The following is a 12,377-nucleotide window of genomic DNA, read 5'->3' as shown; positions in this document are numbered from 1 at the left end:
AAACGGAAAGAGAAAGTGGGAAAATGGGAAGTTCCTCTACCCAAAGTTGAGCCCAGGGAGAAACAGAAGTAGTAATAGTTATTCAAACAGGAAAGAGAAAGAAGAAGGCATGGAAGAGGATGGTAACAAAAGTCTGCTTTGTTGGAGATGGCTTTACTAGAAAACCACCTAAATATGAAAGACTCATTAGGCCAATGGGCTTACGTTTCAAGAAGGCCCACGTAACACATCCTGAACTGAAAGCCACCTTTTGCCTGCCAATACTCGGTGTAAAGAAGAATCTCTCATCCCCACTATGTACAACTTTGGGTGTTATCACCAAAGGTGCTGTCATTGAGGTGAACGTGAGTGAGCTGGGCCTTGTGACAAACGGAGGTTATTTGGGGGAAATATGCCCAAGTTAGCAACAATCCTGAAAATGATGGATGTATAAATGCTGCCTTACTGGTTTGATAGCGGTTGCATACAAGTAACTGCTTGTAATTTTTGAAGATGATACCCCAATCCAGAGAACCATCATGACTGATGTTCCTGAATACAGCCGGTCTTACAGGTCTGCAGTCATCAAAAGGTTATTCATTAAATTGTACAAAAACATTTAAAAATATGCTTGCTTCTTAAAGAAAAAATAAACACCAATTCTGTATAATCCTCATGTAAACTACAGATCAATAGCCCTCATGTATGTGATGTAAAACTCTTTAATGAAATTGTAGCAGATAGAATTCAGAAACATGTAAAAATAAACTGTACACCATTACCAAATGAAGTTTACTCCAGGGATGCCAGGCTATTTTGATACCTAAAAATCAATGTAATCTACCATATTAGCGAGCTAAAGAAGAAACATCATGATCTTACCAATCAGTGGGAAAAAAAGGAAAAAAGCATTTAACCAAATTCAACATACACTCATGAAAAAATTGCTCAGAAAATTAGAAAGAGGGCAACTTCCTACAAGAGTAAACAGATTTTCTATATAAATAAAGTATATAAATAAAAGAACTTCCTATGTAAATAAATAATATCTATAAAAAACCCTACATTTAATATTATACCTATTACTTATCGGTGAAAGACTAAAGCCCTATGAAGCAAGAAAAAGAAATAAATGATACATAGATCATAAAGGAAGAAATGTAAAACTGTCGCTGTTTGCAAATGACATGACCGTCTAAGTAGAAAAACTCAAGGTACCTAGAACCATTAAGTGAGTTCAGTAATGTCAGAAGATCAATATACAAAAATCCATCTTTTCAACAAATGGTGCTGGAACAATCAGATAACCTTGTGCAAAACAAACAAATAAACAAACTCACTTTTTTTAAAGAATTGTTTACCTTTATTTATATTTAATTTTATTTTATTTATTCATTCATTTATTTTAATTTGATCAGAGAGAGAGACACACACACACACAGAGAGAGAGAAGGAAAGTGAGAAAGCAAGCTACCAGGTCCAGGACTTGAACCATGGTCAGCCATGTGGGAGTGTCTAGTACCTTAACCACGTCTAAGTAGAAAAACTCAAGGTACCTAGAACCATTAAGTGAGTTCAGTAATGTCAGAAGATCAATATACAAAAATCCATCTTTTCAACAAATGGTGCTGGAACAATCAGATAACCTTGTGCAAAACAAACAAATAAACAAACTCACTTTTTTTAAAGAATTGTTTACCTTTATTTATATTTAATTTTATTTTATTTATTCATTCATTTATTTTAATTTGATCAGAGAGAGAGACACACACACACAGAGAGAGAGAAGGAAAGTGAGAAAGCAAGCTACCAGGTCCAGGACTTGAACCATGGTCAGCCATGTGGGAGTGTCTAGTACCTTAACCACCATGCCACCTGCTGGTCCCCAACAAACTCACTTCTTATACAAGAATGAACTCAAAATGTGTCATAGATTTAAATGTATTATAGATTTAAAAGATTAAACTTGTATTCTGATTTGTGACAAACTGGTAACCTTATTGTGTACATTTTTGTATTATAGATTTTAAATATAAAATGTAAAACATTAACACTTTTAGAAGAGTTAACTGCACTGCTACCTAATCATACACTGCAGTGATTAAGTCCTATGTGTAGAAAGCCAGATTCCACAAGGCTGACTGCAGTTCAAGCCTTGCCCTGGTTGCTTAAAACACGTCAGGTAAAAAAACACACCAGGCTCAAGTGCACGCATGCCCCAAATCCTGAGAGGATGGAGGAAAGGATGACAAATTGCGGTGTGTCTACATCTTGGCGGTGGGGGGAGTAGGGTATACTTTCTCTCTCATGAATGCATGCACCTACTAGCAATCAAAAAAAATTTTTTAAATAAAAACTTTCAGAAGAAAGCATAGGTGAAAATCTTTAGGATCTAGGACTTAGACATAACACCAAAAGTACAATCCATAAAAGAAAAAAAAGTAAAGAGGTAAGTTGAGTTTCATCCAATGTAGAAGCTTTTACTTTGTAAAAGATGATGTTGGGAGGATGGAAAGATGAGTTACAGACTCAGAGAAATTATTTGCAAACGACATCTCTGAGAAAGGAGTCACAGTTAGAAAGCAAACCATCTCATTAGAAAATGTGCAAAGAAGACATTTTACCAGTGAGGATATACAGATGGCAAACCAGTACATGAAAAGATGTTTGATATCACTAGTCATTAGAGAAATGCAAACAAAAACGCGAGTGAGCTATCACTACACATCTATTAAAACAGCTAAAAGAAAACACAGGGACAATATTAGTGCTGGCAGGGGTGTGGAGAAGCTGGGTCTCTTGGGTATGGCTACTCTAGAAAATAGCCTGGATGTTTCTTTCTCTCTCCTTTTCTTTAATAAGAATTATTTAGGGACCAGCAGGTGGTATAGTAGTTAAGGTGCTGGACTCCCATCATGGTTTAAGTTTGGGACCCAGTGGCTTGAAACTCAAGCTGGGTACATGTGCGTGCATGCCCCAAATCCTGAGAGTATAATAGAGGAGAGGGGATTGTAGCATGGCCATTCTCCCTCGGGTGGTGAATACACACACACACATATATATATTTAATTTTTTTAATTTTACGTATTTTTTGCATTTGACCAGAGAGAGTGAGAAAGCAAGCCACCAGGTCTTGGACTGGAACCACAGTCGACCACGTGAAGCCCAGTGCCTCAACCACCATGCCACCTACAGGCCACAGCTTAGACATTTCTTTCTTTCTTTCTTTCTATTTTTTTTTTAAGAGAGTTTTTTTGGGGGGACCAACAGTTGGCGTAATGGCTATGTTGCTGGACTCCCATGTAGTTGACTGTGGTTAAAGTCCCTGGCCCTGTGGCTTAAACTCACACTGGGTATGTGTGCGTGCGTGACCAAGATCTCGAGAGGAGAATGGAAGAGAAGGGATTGTGGCGTGGCCATCCCCTTGGGGATATATAATTAAAACAAACAAATATATATAATATGAGATTTTTGCTCTAGGACATCTGCACTAGGGAGGTGATTTCTCGCTTTCTGTCTGTCTTTCTGGTGAGCAAACGCACCCTATAGCAAAACAAAACAAAATAAAACAAAGAAAAACAAAGAACTCTCCAAAAACAAAAGAATGAAAAAGTTTTTTCTATAGGGCATGTGCACTCACCAGAGAGACAGAAATTGAGAAATCACCCCCAGGGGAATGGCCATGCCCCAATCCCTTCTCCATTCTCCTCTCAGGATTTTGGGCATACATGTCTGGTGTGAGTTTTAAGCCACTGGGTCCAGGACTCACACCCAGGTCAACTACATGGAAGTCCAGCAATATCACCATTATGCCATCTATTGGTCCCAAACTTGGACATTTCTTAAAAACGAAACCTACTCTTACCACATGACTCAACAATTACATTCTAGCATACCTAGCACGGCTTAGCTGGATCTCAAAGACATTATGTTGAGTGAATAAAGGCAATCTCCAAAGGTCACAAACTGGGGCCAGCTGGCGGTGGCTGGATTCCCACCTGTCCGACTGAACAGTTCAAGTCCTAGACCCATGTGCGGGCATGCTCAAAATCCTGAGAGGAGAATGGAGGAGAGGGGATTGTGGCATGGCCGTCACCACTGGGAACGCTTTCTCACTTTCCCTTTCTCTCTCTCTTTCTCTCCCTTCGGCAAGTGCATGCACCTTATACAAAATTTTGTAAAGGGTCACACCCTGTATGATTTCCATTTACATCAATGACAAAATGACATAGTTAGAGTACAGATCGGCAGTTAAGAGTCAGGGATGGTGGGGAGGACAGATGTGATAAAAGATGATACAAATATCAAGCAAGATCTCTGTGATGATGAAATCATTCTGTATCTTGGTTGCAGTGGTGATTACACAAAGCTACACGTGACAAAATGCCACAGAACTGTGTGCACACATTGGGCAATGTCAGTTTCCAGGCTTGATATTATACTATCCTTGTGTAAGGTGCCCTCTCTGTGGGCATTAGGTGAAGGGTGCATGAGATCTTTCTGTACTATCTTTGCAAATTCCTATACATAATTTTTCAAAATTAAAAAAAATTTGGGTCCAACCGTGGTGGCGTAAATAGGTAGGCTTCACTGGGGCTACAGAGGAGGCCCAGGTTCAGTTGTTGACCCAACCTAAACAAGCCAGCATGGGGGCGTGTGCCTATGGAAAATTTTTAAAAAGAATGATTTATTTACTTATGTTTGCTATTATTACTTTTTATTTGACCGGAGAGATACAAACAGACAGAAAGAGAAAGTGAGAAAACAAGCCACCAGGTCCAGGACTCAAACCATGGTCAAACATATGGGAATCCAGCGCCTTCAGGGGGAACTTCCCCCAGGTAGATGCTGAGCCTTTAGCCTGGGAAGAAGTGTCACATGGAGCAGATCTGAGCCCATGCCGAGTCTAGCCCAGATCAGCTTGGATCAGCTGACTCCAGCCAACATGCAGAAGCATAAGAGAGACTAAATGATTATTGTAATCCAGTGAGCTCTGGGGTGGGTGGTTTGTTTTGCAGCACTGTTGTCTCAATAGCTGCCTAATACATGCCCACTTGCCCACCTCTTCTCTACAAGATGGATGTGTCATTGGTCACTCTGTGACTATGTCTTCCAACACCTACTACATTACTTTAGAGAAATAGAAGCTCTGGTTTTTATCTGGTCATAATGGTATCAATCAATAAATTGGGACTACATTTCCCAGCCTCCCTTGTAATAGGCATGGTCATGTGACTAAGTTCTGCCCAGTAGGCTGTAAGAGAAAATATCATGTGACAGTTTTTAGGTGCCTTCTCTAAGGAATAACTGACATTCACTTTTTAAAATTATTATTATTTTAGTTTGCTATAGGGCACATGCATTCACCAAAGACAGAAAGACAGGGAGAGAGAGAGAGAGAAAGAGGGAAAGTGAGAAATTATTCCCCAGAGGGAGATGGCCACGTTGTAATCCCTTCTCCTCCATTCTCTCAGGATTTTTGGCACACATGCACACAGAGCCAGTGTGATTTTCAGGTCACCAAGTGTGGGACTTGACCTGCTTAGTCAGCCATGTGGGACCCAGCTGCCTTAACCTCCACGCCACCTGCTGGCCCCTGATGTTCACTTTTGCCCTTTCTTAAGCCCCTTCACCCTTCCATGATGGCTGGAGCTCAAGCAGCCATCTGAGACATGAGGTCGAAGCTACCTTTTGAGACGGGCAACACAATACAATAGAAGGAATCAGGACTTCTGATAATCACAGACATGCCGTTCCAGCCCTGGACTACTTACATCTAAATTTCTGTAACGTGGGAGAGATGTCATCTTCTAGCTTATGTTTTCTATCACTCACAGCATGGTGGCTTCTTACCCAGGCTTTCTGTCATGAGCTCATCCTGCGCAATCCACTGCAGGAAGCGACATATGGCTTTCCACCCACTAAGTATTTATTACGCATTTACTCTATGTCAGGCACCGTGATAGGGAGGAGAGTAAAATAGACATGGTAGACATGGCCCCTGCTCCCATGCGCTTTACAGTCCGGAGGAAATGGCCGTGAAATGAAGCGTAGATGCAGTCTGTGGCCGGTGCCTTCACAGGAAAGCACGAGGCACTTTGCGAGTGGATAGCAGAGACCTTCTTCTACTCAGAGTTATCCGGGAAGGCTTCCCCGAGGAAGTTACACCAGAAACTCTGGAGGAGAAGGTGGGGAGGGAAGATAGCCTAGTGCCTGAGAGCCAGGGCTCTGGAGCTTCCCAGCCTGGGTTCCAATCCCATCTGTTCTTGCGATTACGTAACCTTAGACAAGGTACACTCTGTCTGAGCCTCAGCTTTCTCCTCTGAGAAACAGAAATTTGTTCATAAAACATTTCTGTGGTATCTACAAGGCACCAGGCACTGCTCTAAGCACTTCGCACGTCTTAAGTCTTTTCGTTCTTTCTATGGCTACCTTATAATACAGACACGCTGCCTGTCCCCAGTACAGATGGGTAAACCGAGGTCTGGAAGGCGAAGTTATTTGTCCCAGTTCACAGACTAAGTGGAAGAGCTGGGAGTTCCCTGACCAATCAGCTCCAGGGCCTGCCCTCAGGACACCACTCTGTAGGGGTTAATAATAATAGCTCTTAACTCTTCATGGGATTGTCATGAGCTTGCAAGAAGAAAATGTCAGTCAAGTACTTAGCACAATCCTGGTGAATATTAAATCCTCGATCCATGTTAGTTATTACTGTCATGTTCATCATTATCGTTATTAACTAAGAGAGAAGAGGAAAGAAGTTCCAGGCAGAGGGAACTGAAAGCTGAGTGGAAGGGAGTGAGGTCATTTGAAGACCTACCCGAAGGTCGACCAGCAGGGCTATGTGCAGAGAGCTCAGACTGTTTTGTTTTTTGGGGCTTTTTTTGAGAGGTTTCTGCTATAGGGCGCGTGCGCTCGCCAGAGAGACAGAGAGACAGAAAGCGAGAAATCACCCCCCAGGGGGATGGCCACATCGCAATCCCTTCTCCTCCATTCTTCTTTCAGGATCTTGGGCACGCACATACATGCGCCCCTCAGAGTTTTAAGCCACCGGGTCCGGGACGCGAACCACAGTCGACTACATGGGAGTCCAGCGACATAGCTATTACACTAAAGCTTGTCCCCAGACTGCTTTAATTAGATCACAGCAAATGCTTATCCAAGAACTATCATGAAATGAGGAAGCGGTGGCTCAGAGACATTACGTGACTTGCCTGAGATCACATCTTCAGGAAGGATCTGAACCAGGATTCCTTCCCAGGTCTGTCAACCTCCAAAGCCCATGGTCCGGATCATCACCCTCTGCTGCCTTTGGAGAAGACAGAACTGGGGCAATTGAGCCAGTGCCTGCTGCAAGAACTTCAGAGGAGGAGCAAATAGAGCCTGAAGTGTCAGACAGAGAGCCCCTGGAGAGCTTTTTGTTTTTTTCTTTTTGCTGTAGGGGACGTGTGCTTGCTAGAGTGGGGGTTGGGGGAGTAAGCAATCACCCCCCTACAGACTTTTCTTTGGGGATTTTGGGCATGCATATACACATCCGGGCTACCTTATAATACAGACACGCTGCCTGTCCCCAGTACAGATGGGTAAACCGAGGTCTGGAAGGCGAAGTTATTTGTCCCAGTTCACAGACTAAGTGGAAGAGCTGGGAGTTCCCTGACCAATCAGCTCCAGGGCCTGCCCTCAGGACACCACTCTGTAGGGGTTAATAATAATAGCTCTTAACTCTTCATGGGATTGTCATGAGCTTGCAAGAAGAAAATGTCAGTCAAGTACTTAGCACAATCCTGGTGAATATTAAATCCTCGATCCATGTTAGTTATTACTGTCATGTTCATCATTATCGTTATTAACTAAGAGAGAAGAGGAAAGAAGTTCCAGGCAGAGGGAACTGAAAGCTGAGTGGAAGGGAGTGAGGTCATTTGAAGACCTACCCGAAGGTCGACCAGCAGGGCTATGTGCAGAGAGCTCAGACTGTTTTGTTTTTTGGGGCTTTTTTTGAGAGGTTTCTGCTATAGGGCGCGTGCGCTCGCCAGAGAGACAGAGAGACAGAAAGCGAGAAATCACCCCCCAGGGGGATGGCCACATCGCAATCCCTTCTCCTCCATTCTTCTTTCAGGATCTTGGGCACGCACATACATGCGCCCCTCAGAGTTTTAAGCCACCGGGTCCGGGACGCGAACCACAGTCGACTACATGGGAGTCCAGCGACATAGCTATTACACTAAAGCTTGTCCCCAGACTGCTTTAATTAGATCACAGCAAATGCTTATCCAAGAACTATCATGAAATGAGGAAGCGGTGGCTCAGAGACATTACGTGACTTGCCTGAGATCACATCTTCAGGAAGGATCTGAACCAGGATTCCTTCCCAGGTCTGTCAACCTCCAAAGCCCATGGTCCGGATCATCACCCTCTGCTGCCTTTGGAGAAGACAGAACTGGGGCAATTGAGCCAGTGCCTGCTGCAAGAACTTCAGAGGAGGAGCAAATAGAGCCTGAAGTGTCAGACAGAGAGCCCCTGGAGAGCTTTTTGTTTTTTTCTTTTTGCTGTAGGGGACGTGTGCTTGCTAGAGTGGGGGTTGGGGGAGTAAGCAATCACCCCCCTACAGACTTTTCTTTGGGGATTTTGGGCATGCATATACACATCCCCAATGTGATTTTCAAACCTCAGGATCTGGGATTCAAACTGCATAGCCAGCCATGGGGGGGATCTAGCACCTTAACCTCCATGCCACTAGATGGCTCCTGGAGAGCCCTTTGAAAATCCTCCACCCATTTTCCAGATGGCAAAGGTGAGGCCTAGTAAGGAATGGGGCTTGCTACTGTTGGCAGCAGAACCAAAGCTGGCCCCTCAGTTGTGCCCTTGTTCATCCCCTGGGGACTTCAAAGTGACTCCCTGAGAGCCCGTGTGTGTGTGGGGAGGGGTGGGGGAGGCACTGTGGGGCACTGCCTGGAGGGCAGGAACTTGTAAATAACCAGCAGATCTGCTGGCCTGGCTGGAGGACACGGAGGGTAGCGTCTCAAGGGTGTGGACCCATGTCCCCTCTAGGGCAAGTGTGAACAGACTTTGCTGTCCAAGTGGGCCCCTCCAGGCCTCTGGGGAAGGAGCTAAGCAGAGCCCTGACAACCCATGAGCACGTGCACAGGCACGCACATGCCCACACGCAGGGAGATGCGCTCTGCCCGGATCCCAGCCCCTCACACTGCAAGGCCACCATCTGAGACGGGAAGGAAAGCTGGATTCTCCTTGTTTTTCAGCAGAAGGAACCAAGGACTAGGGCTGGGAGGGCCCTCATCCAAGGTCACGGAGGGACTGGGACAGATCTGAGGGCAGATCCCAGAACCAACTGCAGGCCAGTCACCTGCTGGCCAACGTGTTCTTCAGTTGCCCTTGAAACTGCAGGCAGGTGGGACCCTGCCCAGACAGGCAGGGTCTGGGGCTCAGGCCCCACCCCCCTGGGGCCCTGAGCTTGGCGTGAGTCACTGGTTAGAGCCTAGCGGTGGAGAACTGCGGGGGTGGCTTCCTCCTGCACAGCTGGCTGGGCCTGGCCTGACTTCACCTCCTGGTGACTGTCTCAGCCACAAGTTTCCCCACCTCTGTCCCCATGCTGGGGACAGAGGGTTCACACATATTCCCCAGCTACTGAGTCCGCAGGAGCCCGTGAAGTGGGGTCCTTACTCCCATTTTATAGCTGAGATGACCGAGCCTCAGAGAGGTAAGGAAGCTGTCTCACAGCCCTAGTGTGACCTCAGCGTGGGACGAATAGCTCCACACTCGGAAGCTCACGCCATCCCTCAGCCTTCCTTAGAGAAGCCTGCCCTTGGTGCCGGAAAATGGCGTGATGGTTAGAGTGCTGGATTTCCACATGGTCGACCATGGCTCGGATCTCGGACCTGGTGACTTGCTTTCTTGCTTTCCCTTTCTCTCTCTGTCTCTCTCTCATCAAATTAAAAAATAAGTAATCATCAATACAATTGAATAAATAAATCTTTTAAACAATTAATTAGTTTTTTTTAATGAAAGAAAGAAAAGTCTGCCCTCAAGCCGAGCGGACCCTGCGTCAAAGCCCCCACCGGCTCCTGTAGCCCGGCCTCTCGGACTGACCGGCTAGAGCTGTGGATGTTTCGGAAATGCCTGACTGAGGCTGCCTGCAGGTTGGGGGTGGAGGTTGAAGGCCCTGCTTGGCCCTGACATGCTTATCCACTTTCTCTGAGCCTGAATTTTCTCATGTGCAGAATGGAAATACGTTTCCATTTAGAGCTGGGGTCCCTCTCAGGGCTACCGTGAGGACACGAACGTGCCGTGCCTCCGAGGGGTGACAGCTCCTCTCCAGCTCCCCAGCTGTGCCCTCCCCAGCTGTGTGGCAGACCGGGTCCAGACCATCCAAGGAAGAGGCATCGTCGTAGCAGGAACACTGGGCACCCGGGAGCCAGGTGTTCCTCAGATGTTACCAACTGTAAGCAAAACAAGATCTAGAAACTTCTCTGAGCCCACATCTGCTGCCTGAGGGCCTGAGATCTCTGAAGGAGAGATCAGGGAAGAGAATTCATTCCTAATCAGATGACAATGGGAGGGGTTGAAGGAGGGGACAATAGGCCAAGGGACCAGGAGATGCAAAGGCAGGGAGCTGGGGGGCTGAGAGCTCAGAGGAGTTTGCAGAAGGCGAGGAGACCAGAGAAGAACGAAGCCAGAGAATCGGGCGAGTCTATAGGTGACTGCCTGGGCAGGAGACCTGCCTGGGCCACCCTTACCTATTCCTACCCCCTCCCCTCCACCCCAGGATCCTGACATCAGAGGGAGAGAACTTTAGAACCCCCAAGGAACTCCTCGGCCCTTGTGAGTTGCCTTGACAGATAATGAGCTCCCCGTCATGGAAGAGATGCAGAAACCCAAGCACCCAAGGGACACACGCACTGAGCAGCAGCTGGGACTAGACGGCCTCTTCCAAGTTGGAGTCTAGGAGGCCACAGCTGTCCCCAACCTGGCCAAGCGCGCACGACACGCACAGGGCAGTGGTGGAGCATGAGAGCCGACTCGCCGGCAAGGAGTCCGGCTGCAGTTGGCACGGCAGTGCCCTCTTCCCTCTCCCCTCTTCCACGCCCTGTCCGCCAGCTGACCCCAGCTGCTCCCAGTTGGGGACAGGCTGTTTCTTACTCCCTGGAATAGCCTGGCCTTGCCCTCCAGCAAACCTGCTCTTGGAAGGACAGGACGTGGGGTCTGACCCTGAAGGCTCCCCACCTGCCGTGGCCTGGGAGACGGGACCATGAGCCGTGCCCTGAATACTGACGTGGCTAACACCTGTGAGGAGCTCAGACCCCAGGCCAGGCACTGAAGGCACCACCTCACCTAGTCATGGCCGCTCTGGGGGCGGGCGCCGATACCCACGCTTCATAGATGAGTAAACCAAGGCAGAGGCTACGTGATTTGCTCGAAGTCTCACAGCTGGTGGCAAGTAGGGACGCCGGAGACTGAACTCTAGAGCCTAACCCTGAGGCCCGGGGGTTACCTTGGCACTTTCCTGTCTTCATCCTCAGTGTCCCCATCTATGGGGTGGGGAGGGAGCCGGGCCTCTGACCTCGCAGCTCTGAGATCCCCACTCAAACACCGTGAGATTGCACACAGAGACCAAAGAACCTGCTCCTTCCTCGCAAGTGAAAGAAACGTAGGCTCCAGTTTGAACATCTGTGCAGGTGTGGGGACAGGCCTCGGAGGGCGAGGTATGTACCAGGGCCCCAGGGACCCCTGCAGGGCCCACGGCAGGAGGACCCATGTGCCCTTCCAGCCTGTTCTCCAGTTGCTCTGCACAGAACCACTCTGAGGCCAAGGGAGCCAGGGTGTGAGTAATGGAAACCAGGCAGCGGGGCTTCCAAAATGGGAATTCCATCTGCCTGACTTTGTTCTCCTGGACTTGGGTTTCCATGGCAACCTAGGGGTTGGAAGGTGGAGGGCCTGGTCCAAGGCTCAATCCTTGCAACCTAAAGAATGGGGAAGGTGAGTCTCTGGTCCACCCAAGCAGAAGTTTCCCCAAGGAGAAGACACCAGAGAGGCCAGGCCAGGCCAGGACTCAGCAGGCCTGGGCTCTGCCTCAGCTCTGCCTTTCATGCTGGGGTGGGCTGGGGAGACCGGAAGTGGTATTCCAGTCCTCTCTGGGCCTTGGTTTCCTCAGCTGTTGTGGCCCCAAATCTCAGGTCTGGAAGAATCTAGGAGGTGTCTTGTTCAGTTAGGAGCACAATGCTGCTCCCCCTGCTCCAGGGCCCTTCCAGCCTCACCGAGGCCATGGAGCCTCCACAGTAGGGAAGCCTTCACAGTTTGCAAAGCCCTCGGGGCTCACTGGTCAGGTCCAGTGCTAGGGCCCCGGAGCCTGAAGCAAGAAGACCCAGGCCTGCTCTTGGAGGAGA

This window comes from Tupaia chinensis, unplaced genomic scaffold, assembly GCF_000334495.1.
Source record: "Tupaia chinensis unplaced genomic scaffold, TupChi_1.0 Scaffold000081_1, whole genome shotgun sequence".
Lineage (NCBI taxonomy): Eukaryota > Metazoa > Chordata > Mammalia > Scandentia > Tupaiidae > Tupaia > Tupaia belangeri.
Note: the sequence above shows the minus strand (reverse complement) of the source record.